Here is a 19,206-nt window from a genome sequence, read left to right on the forward strand (position 1 = left end):
AATAGCCAATAAATCTTACCGTCTCTCCACTCTGAGTCTGTTTTGCCCGTCACAATAACTGTTGAATGACCTCCCTGTCCTTATCTCAACCCTTGAGCCCTTTGAATCATATTTTCTCCCCCTTTCCCTTTGAGGAGGAGGCATGAGAGAGGGCTGAGGTGGAGCTTGGCTGCCCACCTGAGTAAAACCACCATAACAGGTAAAGTGAAATGAGTAAGTAACTCAAAGAAATCTCCATGGAGATGCTTATGGCCACTCTTATCAACCTGTTTTCAATGTTGTGTTTCAATGGGAGTGTGTTGAGAGCTCCACAGCAAATGGAGTAATTCTGTAAAGGTGATATTCTTAAAACTAATTTAATATATGTATAGTCATTTAACTAAGCTGAAAAATAAAAACACAGGAGAAAAATAATAAAATTACATGAAACAGATAATTAGTGGAATTCTGTAGCTTTCAAATGATGAACTTTTTTACCTAAAGAACAATGACCTGATAGCTGAGGAAACAGTGTACTAATTTGGGTTTATCTGTAAAACTCAGACCACCTTGAAATACTGAATTGATGATCTTAAAATTAATAGTAAGACCTAGGTATCACAGAAGTGTTGACAGAGAGTTCTTATGTGATTTAAAATGATGTAAAATGTAGTCCTAGAATTACAGCATATGTCATTTTTAATATCCCTGAATTTTGAAGTAAGAACCAAGGAATTTTAATAAGCGGAAAATCAAGAAAATTATACAGGTTGAGCTCTAGGCTTTAATTAAACAAAATGTTTTAAGCTATTCAAAAGAACAGATATTGAGAGGTGCTTATGCATGTGGAGTAATAAATGGATTCACAGTAGCTAGTAGAGACTAAAATATCAAAGTCATATAGCTACATGTGCATAAAACAAAATATATTCTATATTTCCTTGAGTGTTTCCCAAGAGATATGCTGATATTCTATTTATTTATTTATTTATTTATTTTATTTATTTATTTATTTATTTATTTTTCCCTAGGATCTTACAACTAAAGTGCATTAGATTCAAGTATGCCTAGGAAATCATTTATCTTTAGGTTGACACAGTTAAGATAGTTTATTGCTCACATGCAGATTTGGGATTATCGAAGTTTTAAGAGAAGCTGCAATAGAGAAAAGGAGGATTTTTCAATTAAGTTCTCCTGTAGCTCTGCCCTGAGGAAACCAGTTCAATGACAAACAATTTTCTTCACCATAGTCCAAAGAAAACATTCATAATGATATTTTAATAGCTCTGGAAACTCTCTATATAATTAGATAGAAAGCTCAACTGTTTTTGTCCTAATATCTGAGTTTGATTCAAGAGTTCGTGAATTGGAAAAGCAAATGAGATGAGTCCTTCACAAAGTAACATCTCATATCTCAACTTCATTGAACTTATTGCTTTTAACATTTTCATGCTTAAAGAATGTGACTAAGCCGTCTAATATGCTAGCACTCCTATTTCTTTTTTCCCATTCCTGGCAATATCCCAGAGCAAGCTGTTCCTGAGTGTCTTCTGCTTTTCAACTCCAATTTTATTTTCTCTTTCTGGTTTAGTCTAGTATAAAGCACACACACAGATATTGCAAAAGAAAAGCTTTGAAAATAGATTGCAAGGAAACACCTGCAGAAGACTTTCAAGAAAGGTTTCAAGATTTTAATAATGAGCTCTCTGATTCTCTGAATGGTTTGAAGACAATTCAAAAGAGAACTGTCAAAATTTCCTCAGCAAAAATGACTCTTAGGAAACTTGTTTTGTCAAGCTTTGCTCATGACAAGTATGGAGAGTAAACTTTCTGAATAAACAAACGTGTGTTACTTGTAGATATATATATATATATATATATATATATATATTTAATTTCAAATCTATTCTGCAGCTTTATGTAACCTTACAATAAGTAGGTGTTGAAATAACTAGATAGCTGTTCATAATTCACAGTTCATTTTTTTTTTCTTCTCAATTTACAGAAGGATAATTTCATTCCTCCCCCCCCCTTTTTTTTCCAATAACTGAAAGACTGAAACAATTTTTATAAGATTTTTTTTTTTTTTCTGTCTCCCTTGCCATTCATCTTACAAATTCACCCCTGCCCCAGGTTGTCCATACTCCGAAGACTAGACTTATCTTGATCTTCCATCTTACATTTAGTCTCACAAGACCCCAAGGCAAAGAAACCCATCATTTTATGTCTAAGACATTATGCATATTATATTAAATATTAGATATTTATTTGTATAATATTTTCAAAAGCTATTATATCATTTTTCAGACTTGGAAATCATTATGTCAGTTTGAAGTATTTAAAGCTGTAGTCCTTCCCCTGTAATTTAGTCTAAAATTGTTTTAATGATTATTTGGTATTCTTTCTTGTTTAAACCCCTTCCCTTCCTTTCCTTTTCACCCCATCATGAAGAATTCTTCAAAAATTCTAAAATAAAATTGGAAGTTAAGGCTCTTGACTAATACACTACTTCAATAGTTAAGACTTTAATATAAAGATTAGTTATTATTAGATTTGCAGAATTAGCATACTGTATTTCTGGGGACAAATATGTACAAGTGGAAGAAGCTAGGGGCAGAGTATAACATCAGTTATAAAGCTGCCTGAAAACTTGCCTTACGTGGAACCTGAATTAGTCCTAATCCAGGAGAAGCAAAGCCTCTAAGAAAGTATGGTTAAGGAGATGATTGAGGAAAACAGAATAATCCAATCATAGTGCTGTTCCTACTACCATATACCAGAATGATGACCAACTTACCTTCTAGTCCAGGTGTGAGCTGAAACATGCTTGAGGAACTGTGGCCTGGGACTCTGTACAGGATACCACATCTGTCTGAGGATGGATGCCTCCAAAGCTCAGGCAGCAACATTTTCTGTTCTTGTGTAACAACACTGCTCCTGGTAAGTGAAGCACAGACGCAATGTAGTAAATGTTTTTAACTTGGTGGTGGTTTTGTCTCCTGAATTATCAGTGTAGAAAAATGGTAGCTTAAAGATATGACCAGAAAAATCGTAGTTTAAAAATATCCTCTTCTTGCCTCCTTTGCCACTTTTGACTCTCTCAAGCTCAGGTCACTCAAATCTAAATGTGTAGCCTACTGTTTTGAACACTCCAGAACTTGACATACAATTCTATTTTTTAATTTCACAAACAAGCTCTTACCAAACAAATCCCCAAATTTATATGCTTTTGTTCTTCAGGATATCTAAATTTAATTTTAATATATTGGATTAGTTTCTATTAGAAGCTGTAGGCAATGTGAACAAAAGTCTTTTGAACTCCATCTTCCATCCACAGTCATTGATCTGCAAATTTTTCTTTCAGATTGTGTTTAAAACCCTTTTCACCTTGTCTGCTCCCTGCCTGCCCATTGTGAAAAACTATTTGATTAGACAGCATCAAACAATTCATCAAGGCTTCTGATCTTTTGGAAAAGATGTTGGTTAACTTTTCTGCAATACATTCCTAAATGGGAGATAGGATGATAAGAGGAGTTTGCAGGGGGAGTTTTGTCCATTTGATTGAGGTCAGTTTTACTGTAACTGATAACAAAGAACTGGTGTGCTTGGGATTTCAAGAGAACATCAAGGCTTCTAAACTGCTCTTCCCCTCTCCCTAAACCAAATATGGAAAGAGAGCCTCACCTAAATCTTATACCACAAGAGAATTAACAATACAGATTTGACCCTGCGTGATATACATGTAGCTTGGTGTGGATTTACATATGGCTGAATTCTGAAATCAGAATGAAATAACAATGAACTAAATCACTTGGACGAAAGATTTGGGTTATTTAGCAATAAGATGAACAGCTACTGTCACTCAGAATAAGAGACTTCAAAAGTATGCCTTTCTCTTACAGGCATACAGTGTGAAGCAGCACAGACCAGCTGTCACCTGGTATGCCTTCTCTGCTGAAGTTAGCAGAGTTTGAGCCATCAGAACAGCTCAAAGTAATGTTGATATATTCTTGTGATCTGCCTAATAGTTATATTGCATAACTAGCAGATACTTCCCAAATTGCACTTTGTCAATAACCAACACAGATGTTACTAATGGAGATTTGTTTGTGTTACAAGAGACAGTGGGATAGATAAGACTTTCGAATACTAAAGTACAGGGATTGGCAACTGAGTCCTTCAGAGGTGAAATTAGCAAAATTTGGGTAGGTAAAAAAAAAAAAAAGAAAAAAAAAGAAAATGATAAACTGACTGACGATAAAGATATAGCTAGAAATAAAGAAAACATTTAAATACATTGACACTGCACACTGCAATCGTTTCCTTAGGCCTATGTTAAATTCAGAAGTTGAGTGTTATCTTTAAAACAAAAAAGACACAAAATGCTCGAGGATGGTAATACTGGATGAAATTCAATGGCTTTTTATTTATTTATTTATTTATTTGAGGTCACACTAGTTTATAAATTTGATTACAGGCTATAAGGTAGATGGTATTAAAAAGAATCTGGTAATTTGTGATGGAAGTTTTTAGAGAGGGATCTCTGGGGCCGGTCCTCTTTAATATCTTCATCAATGATCTGGACGAGGGCATTGAGGGCACCCTCAGTAAGTTTGCAGATGACACCAAGTTAGGTGCGTGTGCCGATCCGCTTGAGGGTAGGAAGGCTCTGCAGGAGGATCTGGATAGGCTGCACCGATGGGCTGAGGTCAACTACATGAAGTTTAACAAGGCCAAGTGCCAGGTCCTGCACCTGGGGCGCAATAACCCCAAGCAGAGCTACAGGCTGGGAGATGAGTGGTTGGAGAGCTGCCAGGCAGAGAAGGACCTGGGAGTGATGGTGGACAGTCGGCTGAATATGAGCCAGCAGTGTGCTCAGGTGGCCAAGAAGGCCAACGGCATCCTGGCTTGTATCAGAAACAGTGTGACCAGCAGGGCTAGGGAGGTGATTGTCTCCCTGTACTCGGCTCTGGTGAGGCCGCACCTCGAGTACTGTGTTCAGTTTTGGGCCCCTCGCTACAAGAAGGACATCGAGGTGCTTGAACAGGTCCAGAGAAGGGCAACAAAGCTGGTGAGGGGCCTGGAGAACAAGTCCTATGAGGAGTGGCTGAGGGAGCTGGGCTTGTTCAGCCTGGAGAAGAGGAGGCTCAGGGGCGACCTTATTGCTCTCTACAGGTACCTTAAAGGAGTCTGTAGCGAGGTGGGGGTTGGCCTGTTCTCCCACGTGCCTGCTGACAGAACGAGGGGGAACGTGCTTAAGTTGCGCCAGGGGAGTTTTAGGTTGGATGTTAGGAAGAACTTCTTTACCGAAAGGGTTGTTAGGCACTGGAACGGGCTGCCCAGGGAAGTGGTGGAGTCACCATCCCTGGAAGTCTTTAAAAGACGTTTAGATGTAGAACTTAGGGATATGGTTTAGTGGGGACTGTTAGCGTTAGGTCAGAGGTTGGACTCGATGATCTTGAGGTCTCTTCCAACCTAGAAATTGTGTGATTTCTGTGATTCTGTGATTTTTGCTGCACTCTTACAATGCTGGTGACTTGGTCTTACTGGGTCTATTAAGTGCTTATGTTATGCAAATATGAGAAAGTTTCAATGAAACATCTTTTTTTTTTAAACGTTACTTATCTTTAGGAATGAGGTCAATATATACGCAAGCTATAGTTAAAACCTCAGAGACATATAGTTAAAACGTAAAATCCAATGTTCAGTCTCTCTGAAAATGCCACTGTTTTAGCATCTGGACTCTTTACCCTAGAAAACTAGAAACTTCAGCTTTAGTCTGTGGGGCAAAATGAAATTGCATTTTTTTTTTCTTCCCCAGTTTTAACTAACTTGATGCATGACAGTTGCTTCAGTGTCTCTAACAAACCTTGTCGTGGGTTCTTTCATTTCAAGTTTCATGTTTTCATGAAGCCGAGTACTAGAGGCCCTACTCTTGGTCGTAGCGGTTTCATATGGATATGTTAGATAAGAGACAGTACACTTCTACACATGTGGCATCTATTCAAACTTTTTAGAAGCTGTCATATTATCTATCAGTGTACCTTGCTTACAGAAATAGAATGATAATGTTCCTGTCCAGAGACTGGAAAGCTTCTTAAAGATGTATTCTAAGTATATATAGACTATATCGGAAGCATATGGTAGATGTCTCTTTTTTCCATTTGGGAGAAGTTACAATTTTTGAGTAGTTTAAAATACATCCTGCAACAAAGTTGCTGTTGCATTATCCTGTATATTTGTCTCTTTGTGTGTCTGTTGCCACACCATCTCTGCATGAAGGGACTGTCTTGCAGATTATTTGATTTGAATCCAAGTCATCCTTATTTTTCTGTTGATTTTGCTTTTATCCTAAATACATTTATATTCTATATATACCTTTTCACTTTCTTTTCTCTAAATAATCTCTTGGACTTTCAAATGCACACAGATAAATAGTGAATGAAAAGGAATTAAAATATTCCCATTATCCAGTAAACATGAATGTCTCTCTGCTGGTAGAAAGTTGGATCCTGGAGAAAGAACACTCACTATTCACTTAGGAGCAGTAACATTTCTCCAGTGTAAAATACTGCTCATCAAACAAGAATTTATTTAACTTACCAAACAATTGCACTGTACCAGAATCAACAACTCATTTCTTTTTCTGTCAGTGAAACACAGGGTAAGTTGCTGTCTTTAGAGCCAACTTAAAAAATCAACTACTCCATGGGCCCAAAGACTTTCTGTATTTGGCTGTTTGACTTTATGCCAGCAGACCTAGTCTTGAGTGTGTAATGCCAAATTTAATCTGCACCCAGTCATCAGTTTCTGGAGTGCCCTTTATGTCATACTGCTGTCAAGTCATCTGTACTAGACTGACTTCTCCCTACACCAAGAAATCAACAATGAGAACAAGTGCCAATCAGTTTTCTTAATTAGGTTACCTTTTTAAATGACTGCTTGCATTCCTGGCAGTGTGATTTGAAACTGGCTCTTGAACCCATTGAGGTGACTGTGCCATTTTTAAAAGGCTCAAAGGCTCAGGTTTGCTTTATTGTGTATCAGAGCTCTTGTTCCTCAAAAAGCTTTTTTTTTTTTTTTTTTTTTGGTCTTGTGGAAATTCTTAAACTGAGTACCAGCATCTTGAAAATCATGAAAATCGTTTCTTGAAAGTTCATTTAAATGGCTATTTTACTGCTTTTCCAACTTCATTCTCTATAGTGCTATTAGGAGAGCATGTAGCATATTCCATTCCATTCCAGCATATTCCGTTCCATTCATATCTATGAACTGTGGAAAGTAAATTTGTGATTGAGAATTAAATAGGAACACTGATATCACAAACATGTCTGCCTTCCTCTCAGGGGGCCCCTGCTAACACAAAGAACATTGGCGGGTATAGACACCTGCTGGTCCCCATATATAACACCCTCATTTTACATCAAAAGAAAAAAAAATGTATTTATTCAGACAGCTAAGACTTATATTTAATGTAGTTCTAGTTATATCTACACTTTGCTCTTTGATGTCATCAGTGTCTCTCCTATTCCAAATTTATTTTAGAGGATTTTATTGACCTTGAATGTGAGATGAAATGGTATATTTTATTTTCTCCTGGGATCTATATGTGAGAAGTGTTTACTGTTAAAGGGGATCTTTGTCCAGAGAAGTGCCCAAGAGAGTATCACCTTCATCAGCATTCAAAAAAAAAAAAAAAAAAAGAAAGCCTATTTTTCATTTCTATACTGTGCATTTTATTATTATGATTTTTTTCCATTGTTACCCCCCTTCTCAGTTTTAAACTGGGAGATCAAAGCTGAGAGGTCAGAGTAAGAAGTGTTGTGCCCATACAGTGCCTGTGTTAGTCCTGCTGTAACATTGCTTCCTTATATTCTGTCAGATTTTTATTAAATCCACAAGTTACTAATTCAGAACACATACTTACCTGAACAAACTGAATAATTATATATACAAATGAACTGAGAATTATTCCCATGGTAAATTGTTTTCCTATTTACCTTCCATTCAGCAAAAGGCAGACATTTAGTCATTTCAAGTTAATTTACTAACATTAGTGGCCATAAGCTGCTAGTAGTGACTCTGCTCCCAGAAGAAAGAACAGTGCCTGGGCATATGCAAAAACTACTGTAGAAGGAGGCTCAAAATGTGTCCAGATCAGCACAAACCTTCAGTTGCAGCAAAACGAGATAACTTTTTCACTTTTCTCTGCGCCCTGAGGGGTAAGAAGTATCCTAATATTGCTGTTGTTCTTAAAGGTGAAGTAACAGCAGACAAATGCTTTCCCATTAGGCCAAAATCACTCTCAAGTTCACAAGCAAGCTGTGAACTTGATCCATATTTTATCCCAGAGAGTAGAGGTAGGAAAACTACAAAGCTGATCAACTGATCTGAAGGTGGAAGAATCCTAAGGCTTCTAAGCTTATCTTGACAACAGCTCTTTCCCCATAGCAAGGGGTATGCTATTACCCCTTGAACAGGGTTCTTTCCAATACATAGGGTAATTCTCACTGCTGGTCCCTGCCAGTATGCTAGATGGTTGTCTGTCAAAAAACAAAACATATACTGATAAGAAAATCATGAATTTCCTTTAGAACACTAGAATCATAGAACAGAGTCATAAAACATCTGACATCTGACTGTTATTTGCAGGAGCTTCCTTATTTCCAAACCCATCAAGATTAGTTGAAATTTGTCCATGTTTATGAGGAAGGTACTGATAGACATAAGCCTAATCTCTTTATCAGATCAAAGAAAAAAAAAACACACACACAAAATTATATTAAAAAAGTTAAACAGTGTTCACATTTTTTTTCACTTATTTCTAAAAATAATTTTATACTGCATGTATATTTTCTACATATTATTGTGTTTGTGTACTTTGTTTCATGTATGCAGCGTAGTTGCAGACTTAAGTTTTTGATATGGATTATGAACATTCAGTTGTAATGACTTGTTTAGAAGGGAAAAAAAAATAATGTAACTTTTTTATTTTGCAATACTTACAAAAAATAATAACAGTAAGATATACATTTTAAAAACACAGACTATTTTTGAGTAAAACATAGTGGTTACTTGTTTTTCTGGCCTCTAGCAATTGCTCTACTTCAACAGCTATTATTATTATTATTATTATTATTATTATTATTAATATTAATATTATTAATATTAATATTATTAATAATAATAATAATAATAATAATAATTGTTGTTGTTGTTGTTATAGTTATTAATCTCATCTCTTATTCTTAAGATCATTCTTTCTTTTTTTCTACTCCATTGTTAAAACACTAGTATAAACCATGGCTATTTGTTTTGAACCTGTGTATTGCATCTTCTTCCTCTGCCCTGATGAGGCGTGATGTCACAGATACAGCTCCAGTTTGCAGAGTGTGAACAAACATTTTCGGTCACAGAACAGTTTCTTTGCAGTGAATAGTATGAACTATATATGCGGATCTTTCTTGTTCTTTTTTTTTTTTTTTTTTTAAAGTGACACGGCCCATTTGTCTGTTATACTGTAAGTTGCTTACTGAGTATTCAGAGTTAGTCTTAGGTGAGTAAAATAGACAACTTGATTAGTTTTCTTTTTGTAAAGAATTGTCTAATATGCTTTAAATGTAATGAAAATACTTCATCACCAGATGGCAATGTTGTATGAGACTAACCGCTGTTTTTCTTCGGGGGTGTATCAAGATCTGTGGAAGGAAGTGGTACGATTTGGTCAGGAGAATGAGCAGCCATATTGGCAAAACTCTTTTATCTCCTTTAAGTACATACAATGGAGGTCAGAAAGGATAATTTTATTCTTTGTCAAGTGCAAAGAAAGATTGGAAGGAAGTTCATATAAAATTCAGCTCAAGTAAAAGATTAAGGACACCTTTCTTAAAGAAATACGTATTCACACTTCCTTGTCCTTTTTGCAATGGCTCTTTATAATAATTAACACCCAGAGACATTTCCAAGGTTACACATAACTGTATGCAAGAATTCTGCTGATCACAGTTCCCAGAAAAACAAAACCAAAACAAAATCAAAACAACAAAAACAACAAAAACTGGTGAGAAAATGGATTCTGTCTTAATGATTAGCAAGGCTATGGAATTACACTTTTTCCTAATATTAAGGTATCAGCTGACTATATCTGCTGTAGCATTGTATAGTTTTAAAATGTTTTGTTTCTTTCCCATGAACTAGCTTTGTAATTCTGCTTGCACAGAATTTTCCCCAAAATATTTTTCTGAACAGAAGAAATGTCAAGAAGCATTTTGCATTGAATGTTCCTTTGAGTTCTCTGCTATTTCAATCTACTTGTTTTATGTATTATGCATTACAAACACAAATGGTGCCAAAGCACTACTCATGTATTCCAATTAATGGATCCATAACAGGGAATCTACTGTTAAGACTGTAGTCAAAATTTTTAAGACTTACTTTTAAAATTTTAATATTTAAAATTTAATTTAAATGGTATCAGTTGAAATTTAATTTATTGAAATAGGTGAACATAAATTAGAGCCAAACAAAGGCCAAAGTCTCATCATAAAAGCAAATCTAAAATTCAACATTTACACTGTAGTTAATAAAAGCACACTTATTTAAACAGTGCCTACAAAAGCAGGAAGTGTTTCTTTGCATTTACAGTAACTTTTGTCCATGTCTATCCCATAGTTGAATCCGAAGCAGTCATACTATCAGTAAATTTGATGTGTTTTTGGCCCAATCAGTTCCTTCTTTCCTGACGTGCCTATAGTAAGTGACTTCTTGCCTTTGGTTACCTCTTTGATCTGGCAGGTAATTCTGTCCACTGTTTTCCTGTGTTGGCTCAGAGGAAGACTAGAATGATCTTGTCACTCAGATAATTGTTTAAAGTTAGAAAGAATGAATCTAGTTTTACAGGCACACAAGACACACTTAGATTCCTTTATTATTACTATTATTTCCAAAGTTTCTTTGCTGTTTGTCATATTCTTCCCTTTCCCTCTGTTGAAAGGCAGGAAGAGAGCAAAGGCAGGTTACCAGCCATATTTTCAATGGTTTCTCACGGAGATCATGGCTTGCCACCAGTTATGGATTTGTCTGGACCTTTGGACTTCATCTTTATAATTCAGGGTGAAACTGTAAGACCAGGTTAAGAAATAAATTATTCAAAGACACTGCAGGAGTAGCACAGTCAGTTCTGAGTGGTTATTTTGTTCTGTGCTTCTCAAGTACAGTTTTTCAGATGTATGCTGCCAGAACTGTCTTGATTTTGCATCCTTTTCCAGGTAGCAGACAATTTATCTATATTGCAGCTGGTGTCTGCTTGCCTGGGATCATAACATCCTTTCCAAGGTACCCTTAGGAGTCTGTTTACTGCCATGTCTGGTTGTACAGCTTAAGGGTAGATAAACTGATTGTCACCACCTGCCATCACTCAGCATAGTGAAGGACTATAGGTGTTGGAAAGCATGACTTCAGATGAGACACCTGTGAGAGTGCAGCTTCCAGCTGTGCCCAGAACGAGGGTTTAAGTGTGTATAGACTGCTGCAATTATAAATCAGCAAAGGAATTATGATTTTGCTGTTACTCCCTTTCCTGTACACTCCTGGTGAACAAGTTCTTTAAAAAGCAAAATGTCATTGCAACAGTAGTTTGACGTCCTATTGTAAAAGTTTGTTTCTATGCTGGACCTCGATAGTCAATGCATCTGTACAAAATACATGACAAGATATTTCATTACAACTGTGTTTCTCATTCAGTCTGAGACACTTAACCAGACCACTGCAAAATAACTTGACAAATTATTATAGCAGTGACATCACTTTCACCTGTAATTTCAGCCTGATAATGCTGAACAGATCAGGAGGCACAAAGTGTGAAAACTATGTCTATTAAAACTGATTTGGATTGACAAGAGGAATTATAGTATTATTGTCTAATGGGTGGAAATACAACTCTTTGAATTTTTGGGTTCCTATGGGACTGCTTGCTTTTTAAGATATACATATCAGGTTTCAAGTTGATTTTATTAAATCTTCTGTGGATATCTGAAGTAAAATGCCCTTAACTAGGAAGGTACTGTAGCACGAATATAACAATGCACATTTTTTTTAATTTTTTTTTTTTTAAGAAAAATACAAAAATGCGATAGTATGAAAAAAGGGAAATATTTCTCCCTTCTGAAAGGCTCCATGACATAGATTTGAAACCTTAAGTGAGAGGAAATTTTACTCCCTAATCCCCTAGGCTCTGTCGTAGTAGCTACTTTTATCTCCTGATAAAGTACTATCTACAGACACCTTTATCAAGCTCTACTTTGCTCATTTTGAACTAGATGGAGGTCAATCATCCTGTTAAAAAAAAGTAAAAGAGGTAAGCAAGTTTTGATGTCTCTTTGTATATGATAAAAGGGTTTTCATATAAGAACATCCTGCAAGACAGCTTCTCAGGGAAAGCAAACATCTTGTACATAAACCTATTTTAAAAAGTCATCAGGTTGCATGTAAAAAGAGTTAATAAACATTTTAAGCTCTGAAGAGAGGGAAATGGGTTGGCATTGTCTGGTTTGGATGGCAACATAAAACTTACAGGCTAAACTGTCTGTTAGATACCTCTATATAATACTCTCTGGGTTGCTTTCACTCTCATGTAATTAAGAGGCTGGGGAACTGAAGGGCAATTTCAGTTTAAGAGATGAAGAACAAAATTTGTGAACTGACAATAAAAGAGAAACCAGTAGGTCTGATTTGCTTTTGCATCAACATGAGAAAATAGATCATGTAAATTATAGGCCATTGTGGAGTGTCTGCTAATTCTAAAGCCCACTTTTAGAATAGAGACAAGAATTATTTATTGAAATGTCTTATCAAATATGTTGCAGCTACTGATTTAATTTCTTTTATTTTTTGATAATTGTGATAAGTTTATAAAGATAATATTGTGTGTAGGGGTTCCTTAAAGGGTCGTTATAGTCTCTCACTTCATTGTCTGAAAGGCTTCAACTTCTACCCTTCCCTTGCACAGAAATTCTCAAGGGTACATGCCACTCTCTGTTATATCTGTTTGCCTGTTTCTGGCAGAAGGCAATTTGAGGACATTTTTAATGAATAATTGTGGAATGAAGAAGTAAAATTCACACTTGCTTCATTTGATAAATAATTACGCGAGGGAAAGACTGATATTTTAATACTAAATGATAATTACTCCACATGCATTTTAACACCTATGCAGTCAGCTTTTGTAATGAAGCCTGATGTTCTGCATTCATTTAAAAAAGATAAGACCAATTTTGTTTTGTATCTCAATCGTGTAAGATTCAGGGGTACCTTACAAGTCATCACAGGCAGTTAGACTTGATATTAATTACCATTACAAGTGCATTACAAAAGATGCTTCCTACCCCCATTTACACTTCGCCAACCCCTCCATCGTGGTTTTTTTTTTTTTTTTTTTTTTTTTTTTTTTTTTACATTCAGGCAGGCTTGCCATTGCTAGTTCTCTAAGCTGGACACCATCTGGATTCCTTAACGAAGGAAACAAGTAAACGGTTTAGCTGATAATATGTAAGAATAAAATAAGATATTTGTTTGTAAAAAGCAGAATAAATCTTTCTTTTTCTTTCATTGGCTATCTAGAAGTAATATTTTGGTCTGGGGAGAAGGAATAAAATACAAAGCATAAGATGTGGAACAGCTCATCCGACTTCTCAAAACACTCTTTTAAAACTGAATCATGTAGGTTTGATGGTACAGACATGAGCTGGATTTTGTCACAGAGCTCTTCCTGTACTGGAAAAAGACTTATTTTCCTATCATTTGTAACATCTGTTAGTGCTTGCTTAAAGATTGAACTGACTTTAAAACTTTTATTAGAAAAAGAAAGCTTTTTGGTTTTAGTATTTCTCAGCTACTGAGCCTTTATTGTTTAAGTGTTGTTTCACTCAACAGAACTTAAATCAGGTTAAATGTGAAATACAGAAAAATAAGTAACATACATATTTTTCTAGAAGCTTAGTTTTTTTTTTTTTTTTTTTTTTTTCAAACTAGGTAAGCTAGAAAGGGATACATTAAGAAATAACATTATGTTCAGTTGTTATGGGTTGCATTGCTATATTAGGGTTTTGTTAAATGTGTAGGTGTGGTGCTATTCACAGCAAACAGTTCTTACACTCTCCCCTAGAACAGACAGAAGAGTTGAGATTTTATCATTTGAATTACAGTGTATGTAAACTTTACAATACCTAGTGTTCTCTAAGTAGTTTAAGTAGCCTGATTTCATTCTTCGTTGTTATCTCCATCACCTTCATCAAATGCTTTTATCACCTCACTAACAGAGGGATTGACATCTTTCCTGTACTTTTAGGGACTTTACATGACCTTGATATATTGGTGGATTGGTAAGATGTGTCTTTTGTGTGATTTATGTTAACCATATGCAGTGCTTGGTGTTTTAATCTATGTTTCCTACAGTCTCAAAAGTTTTTCTGTTGAGCATCATGGTTTCTTCATCTGAACTGGGCCATAGTGGTCCTGTCACCTTCCCTTCCTTTTACTGACATTTGGGTGGCTGTTAAGTATGAGAATTTTTATCATCTGTACTGGTGTGTAGTTACCACTTTTTTGATATAACGTGGTTTTCTTAGTGTCTACATATCAGAAGAGTAGTCATCTATCTACTACTTGACTTCTGTGTTACAAACAATGAATGTGCAATAAGCACTTTCATAGGGGTTAGTGCTGGGAGCTGCAGCTCTACTGACCAAAAAAAAAAAAAAAAAAAAAAAAAAGAGGGAAAATACTAGAGGATTGCTCAGAAGAGATTCAGAAGTAGTTCATTCAGACTGCTATGTCAGGGTGCTAGATAGTCCAGTATGCTTTATCCAGCCTCAATTGGAGGTTTAACCTCAGTACCTGGAAAAGTTATGGAGAAGATTATCCTGGGCAATACTAAAAATCATTTAAAGAAAAAAGCTCTTATCAAGCATAGTTAACATGGATTCATGAAGGGAAAGTTCTGTTTTAGTAATCTGATCTCCTTCAATGATAAGGTCATCTGTTTGGTGGATGAAGGGAGTATGGTGGATATAATATTTCTGGATTTTAGTAAGGCCTTTGATAGTGTCCCTCACAGCATCCTTCTGGAAAAAATTGTTCACCCAGCTATGCTGGGTGATGAACTGGCTGAATAATAGAGATCAAAGAGTCATAGTGAATGGGGCTCCATCTGACTGGTGACTGGTCACTTAGTAGTGACTTAGTAGCCCTAAGGCTCAATTTTAGGGCCAACCCTGTTCAACATTTTTTATTAATGATCTAGATGAAAGAGTTGAATGCACCCCTAGCAAGTTTGCTGATGATACTAAGCTGAGAGGTGCTGTTAACTCCCTGGAGGGACAAGAGGTCTTGCAGGGGGATCTGCATAAAATGAAGCACTAGGCAATCAGTAAGAGCATGAAATTCAACAAAGAAAAATGCCAGGTGCTGCACACAGGATGGAGTAATCCCGGACACAGGCACTGAGTAGGTGACAAGTGGCTGGAGAGCAGCTCAGCAGAAAGGGACCCAGGGGTGCTGGTGACAGCATGATCAGCAAGAGCCAGCAGCATGCCCTTGCAGCCAAGAATGCACTCAGTTGTGGGGCATTATAAACTCAACCAGTCAAAAGAGGTGATTCTCCTGCTATGCTTAGCATTGGTGCAGCCTTGCCTTGAATATTGTGTGCAGTGCTGGGCTTCACAATATAAAAAAGATATTAAGGTCCTTGAATGGGCCCACTGGAGGACAATGAAGCTGATAGAAGGTCCGGAAGGCAAGTCCTATGAGGGAAGACTGAGGACTCTAGTGCTGTCTAGTTTGGAGAAAATGAGGTTAAGAGCCTCATGGCTCTCTACAACTTCCTGAGAAGAGAAGGTGGGGACTTACATGTTAGAAGTCTAGGTGAATATTTCATCTGTTTACACAGAAATCTTTAATCAGGTAACAGACCCAAAAAGAGAACTTTGAGAACACCAGGTGAAAAACTTAGTGTTCAGTGGAAGATCTTAACAAATTCACATAAAGACTCAGAGAGTCCAAGAAAATACAGGAACTGACAGGTGAACATTTTCTTTTGCTGTAGGGATAGGGATAGTTGTGGGAAATCAAATCTAGAGCTTGTGGTTGTAAAGTGAAAGTGAGTGAAAAGTGAAAGAAAAAGATTTCATAATCCTTAAGAAGAGAAGAATGGAAAAAGCAAAATAAAGATCATGAAATTAAAGAAAGCACATGTCAGTGAACTTGCAGAATTGTTATTTAAGGTCGGTCACACAGGAGGAAGGACTAACAAAAAAGACAGAGGACAGAGAAAAAGAGTAAATATGCTAATTCATGATGGCTTTAGTGACTTCAAGATAGGCTTGCAAGCAAAATCAAAATGTCTTTATATCTGGAAGTCTGATGTATGAGAAAAGTAAAACATAAGTATATAATAACGAAGAAAGACAAGACAGGATGAAGTTAGGTAGTTGGATATCAAGTGTGAAAATAACTCATTCTTTAAACAAGTTAATTCCAAGTTCTGTAATTTTGTTATTATTAAAGGAATTTGAAGGGGAAATGAGACCCCTTCCTTTCCCAAACTGAAAACCATCAAACAGTCCTTGCTGCATTTAGTCTGCACAAAAAGGTCATTCAAGAGCAGATGGCTAACACAGTTACTACCAATGACAAAAGGTTCTGCCTGAACTGCAGAAAGAACAGATTAGAGAGCACTTAGATAAATTAGTCATTTTCAAATTGTCTGGTCTGATAAAATTCAAAATAATGTGCTTAATGACATGGCTGAAGCACTTTCAGGACAATTGGAAGTTCAGTTTTAGACATGATTGAGAACAACTGTGGAACAGCAGTGCTAGAACACAGCAACATTATTGCTTAAATATTAATTTTTACAAAGAAACAGGGAGGAAGAATCTAGGAAGTATGGACCAGTAACCAAGTTCAATTCCCAGAATTCTGAGTGTTTGCAATAAACCAAGGAAAAGAGTATTAACTAACATGAATATGTTGAGAACAAAATATGTCAAGTAACAGTTTGGGAGGGGGAGATACAATAAAAACCATCAGCTTGTGATGCTGCTGAATATGATAACCTAAAAGGGAAGCTAGAATACCACCATCTTTTTTGAAAATATTGTGGTAGTAACCAGCAACATTTAGGGACTCTGTTGCCACAAATTCACTGTTGAAATGGAAAAATGTATGTACTATGGTTCCATAAGGTGTCTAGAGATGTTTAGATTTTTATGAAAGTGGAAAATTATGCTTATTGATATTTGCATAGTACTATTGGTAGGAGAAAAAAGATTAAAAAGATTATCTGTGTTAAAATTAAGATGAAATTTAAGAGAGGACAAAATAACTTGTTGACTTGTAGGAAATCCACAAGTCCAGTGTATGCAGCCTTATGGAAATGTGGGGTATAGACATGATAAACATGAATAGGTCACAGTATTGCTTCACCATTAGTACAGCCAATCCAGTCAATATGTAAATGGGACCATAGACACTGACAGACACAGACACAGAATTGTCTAGGTTGGAAGAGACCTCCAGCCTCTGGAGTGGGCCAGGGGTGCCCGCGGGATCAAACCCCTGCTGGGGCAGGGAATGAAATGCCATTACAAGCAGCCAAAGGAACTGCTGGGCTATGGTTGGCCCACATGGTGCTGCAAAATAAAAGTCATAAAAAAGATGAAGATATGTATGTCTTCTGATGTTTAGAAAAGACTCCAATTCTAAAACAAGTGACAATCCAGTCTTTATTTTCATACAGCTGATTTCACTAGATCAGTTTTGTTTAAACATATTTGTTTAATATGAAAGACTATGATACGTAGAGTTTACCTCCGAAATGTCAAAATAAAACCTTGTTCTCTTTCTGCTACCCCATTCCCCTTCCAGAAACCACCACCACCACCCCACCTTGCTATGTGATGGAATATATATCTGTGAAGTCTATTAACATTTTCTGCTAAATTACAATGATTTTTTTCTTAAACTGAGTTAATAAACTTCTTATTCATGTTAATTGACCATTATGAAGACCATTAATAAATAAGTGCTTTCCATGAAGTGCTTGCTAACATTGGAGTAGATTCTGGAAAAATATGAGATTGATCCTGAATCTCACAAGAAGTCCTACATGAATATAATAAACTTTCGTTCTGGTAATGAATTAACTTATATGGTCAGTTTATTTTGTATTTAATTTACTTTATTAGATTTTGTAAGTTTATTATTATTATTAATCTGTGTATACTAATTTTAATACTTTAATTCTCTAAATGAACATCCCTGTCCCTGACATGAATTTAGTCTTTGAAATGTTGTGTATACCTAGAGTAGAAAAACTGAGTAGCAACAGGGTAAAACTGTTTATATTTTGTCTCAGTGGTAAAATTGAGCATTGTATGTCATTTTGATGATATTGCATCTCTGATATTTTGTGAAAAAAAAGACATTTCCTAATTATTAGAACAGAGATAAGATATTTCTGTTATAAGTCCTCTCTTACATGTGTAAACAAGGTCTCTGACAGATCTCCATGTGACAGGTTGAGAATTGTCTAGGTGTAGGTTCAAGTCAGCTTTTCAGGCAGAAAACAGGTTGCAAAGGCTAGAAAGGCTTTCTATATACTGATGCTTATACCATAGCATTCTGTATCCATAAATTATGATGCTCAGCTGGTGCTTGATGTCTTTCTGCAACTCCACTTTAAGACAGTTGACTGACAAAGTAAGAAAAGAGATGAAGAGCTGCAACCACAGAAATGCCAGGTTTCCAAGTGTTATATTAAAATATTCTCTTTGAAGTTTTAATAATTTCAGTCAAGATTATCATGTAGGAGAAAACAAGTAATCCTAATGAATTTATCTTGAGTTCCTGTAGTCCTGTCAAAGTTCAAGAAGAATTTGGACAATGCTCTTTGACATATATTTATGGTCTGATGTTTAGTGGTCCTGTGTGGGGCCAGAAGTTGGACTTGATGAACCTTGTGGGTCATCCTTCCAACTCAAGATATTCTATGATTCTATGATATTTATCAGAAATTACCTCTATCATAAGAAATGTCAGCTTAAAGAAGGAAATTTTAGTTCCATGTCCTGACATTAATTGTCTAACCTAAAACACCTACAGAAATGAAGTGGGTGAGGGCATCTTCAGTTTTAACTGATTTCTGGATACTTCCTAATAAAATAGGAATCC

Source organism: Anas acuta, chromosome Z (genome assembly GCF_963932015.1).
Source record: "Anas acuta chromosome Z, bAnaAcu1.1, whole genome shotgun sequence".
Classification (NCBI taxonomy): Eukaryota; Metazoa; Chordata; class Aves; order Anseriformes; family Anatidae; genus Anas; species Anas acuta.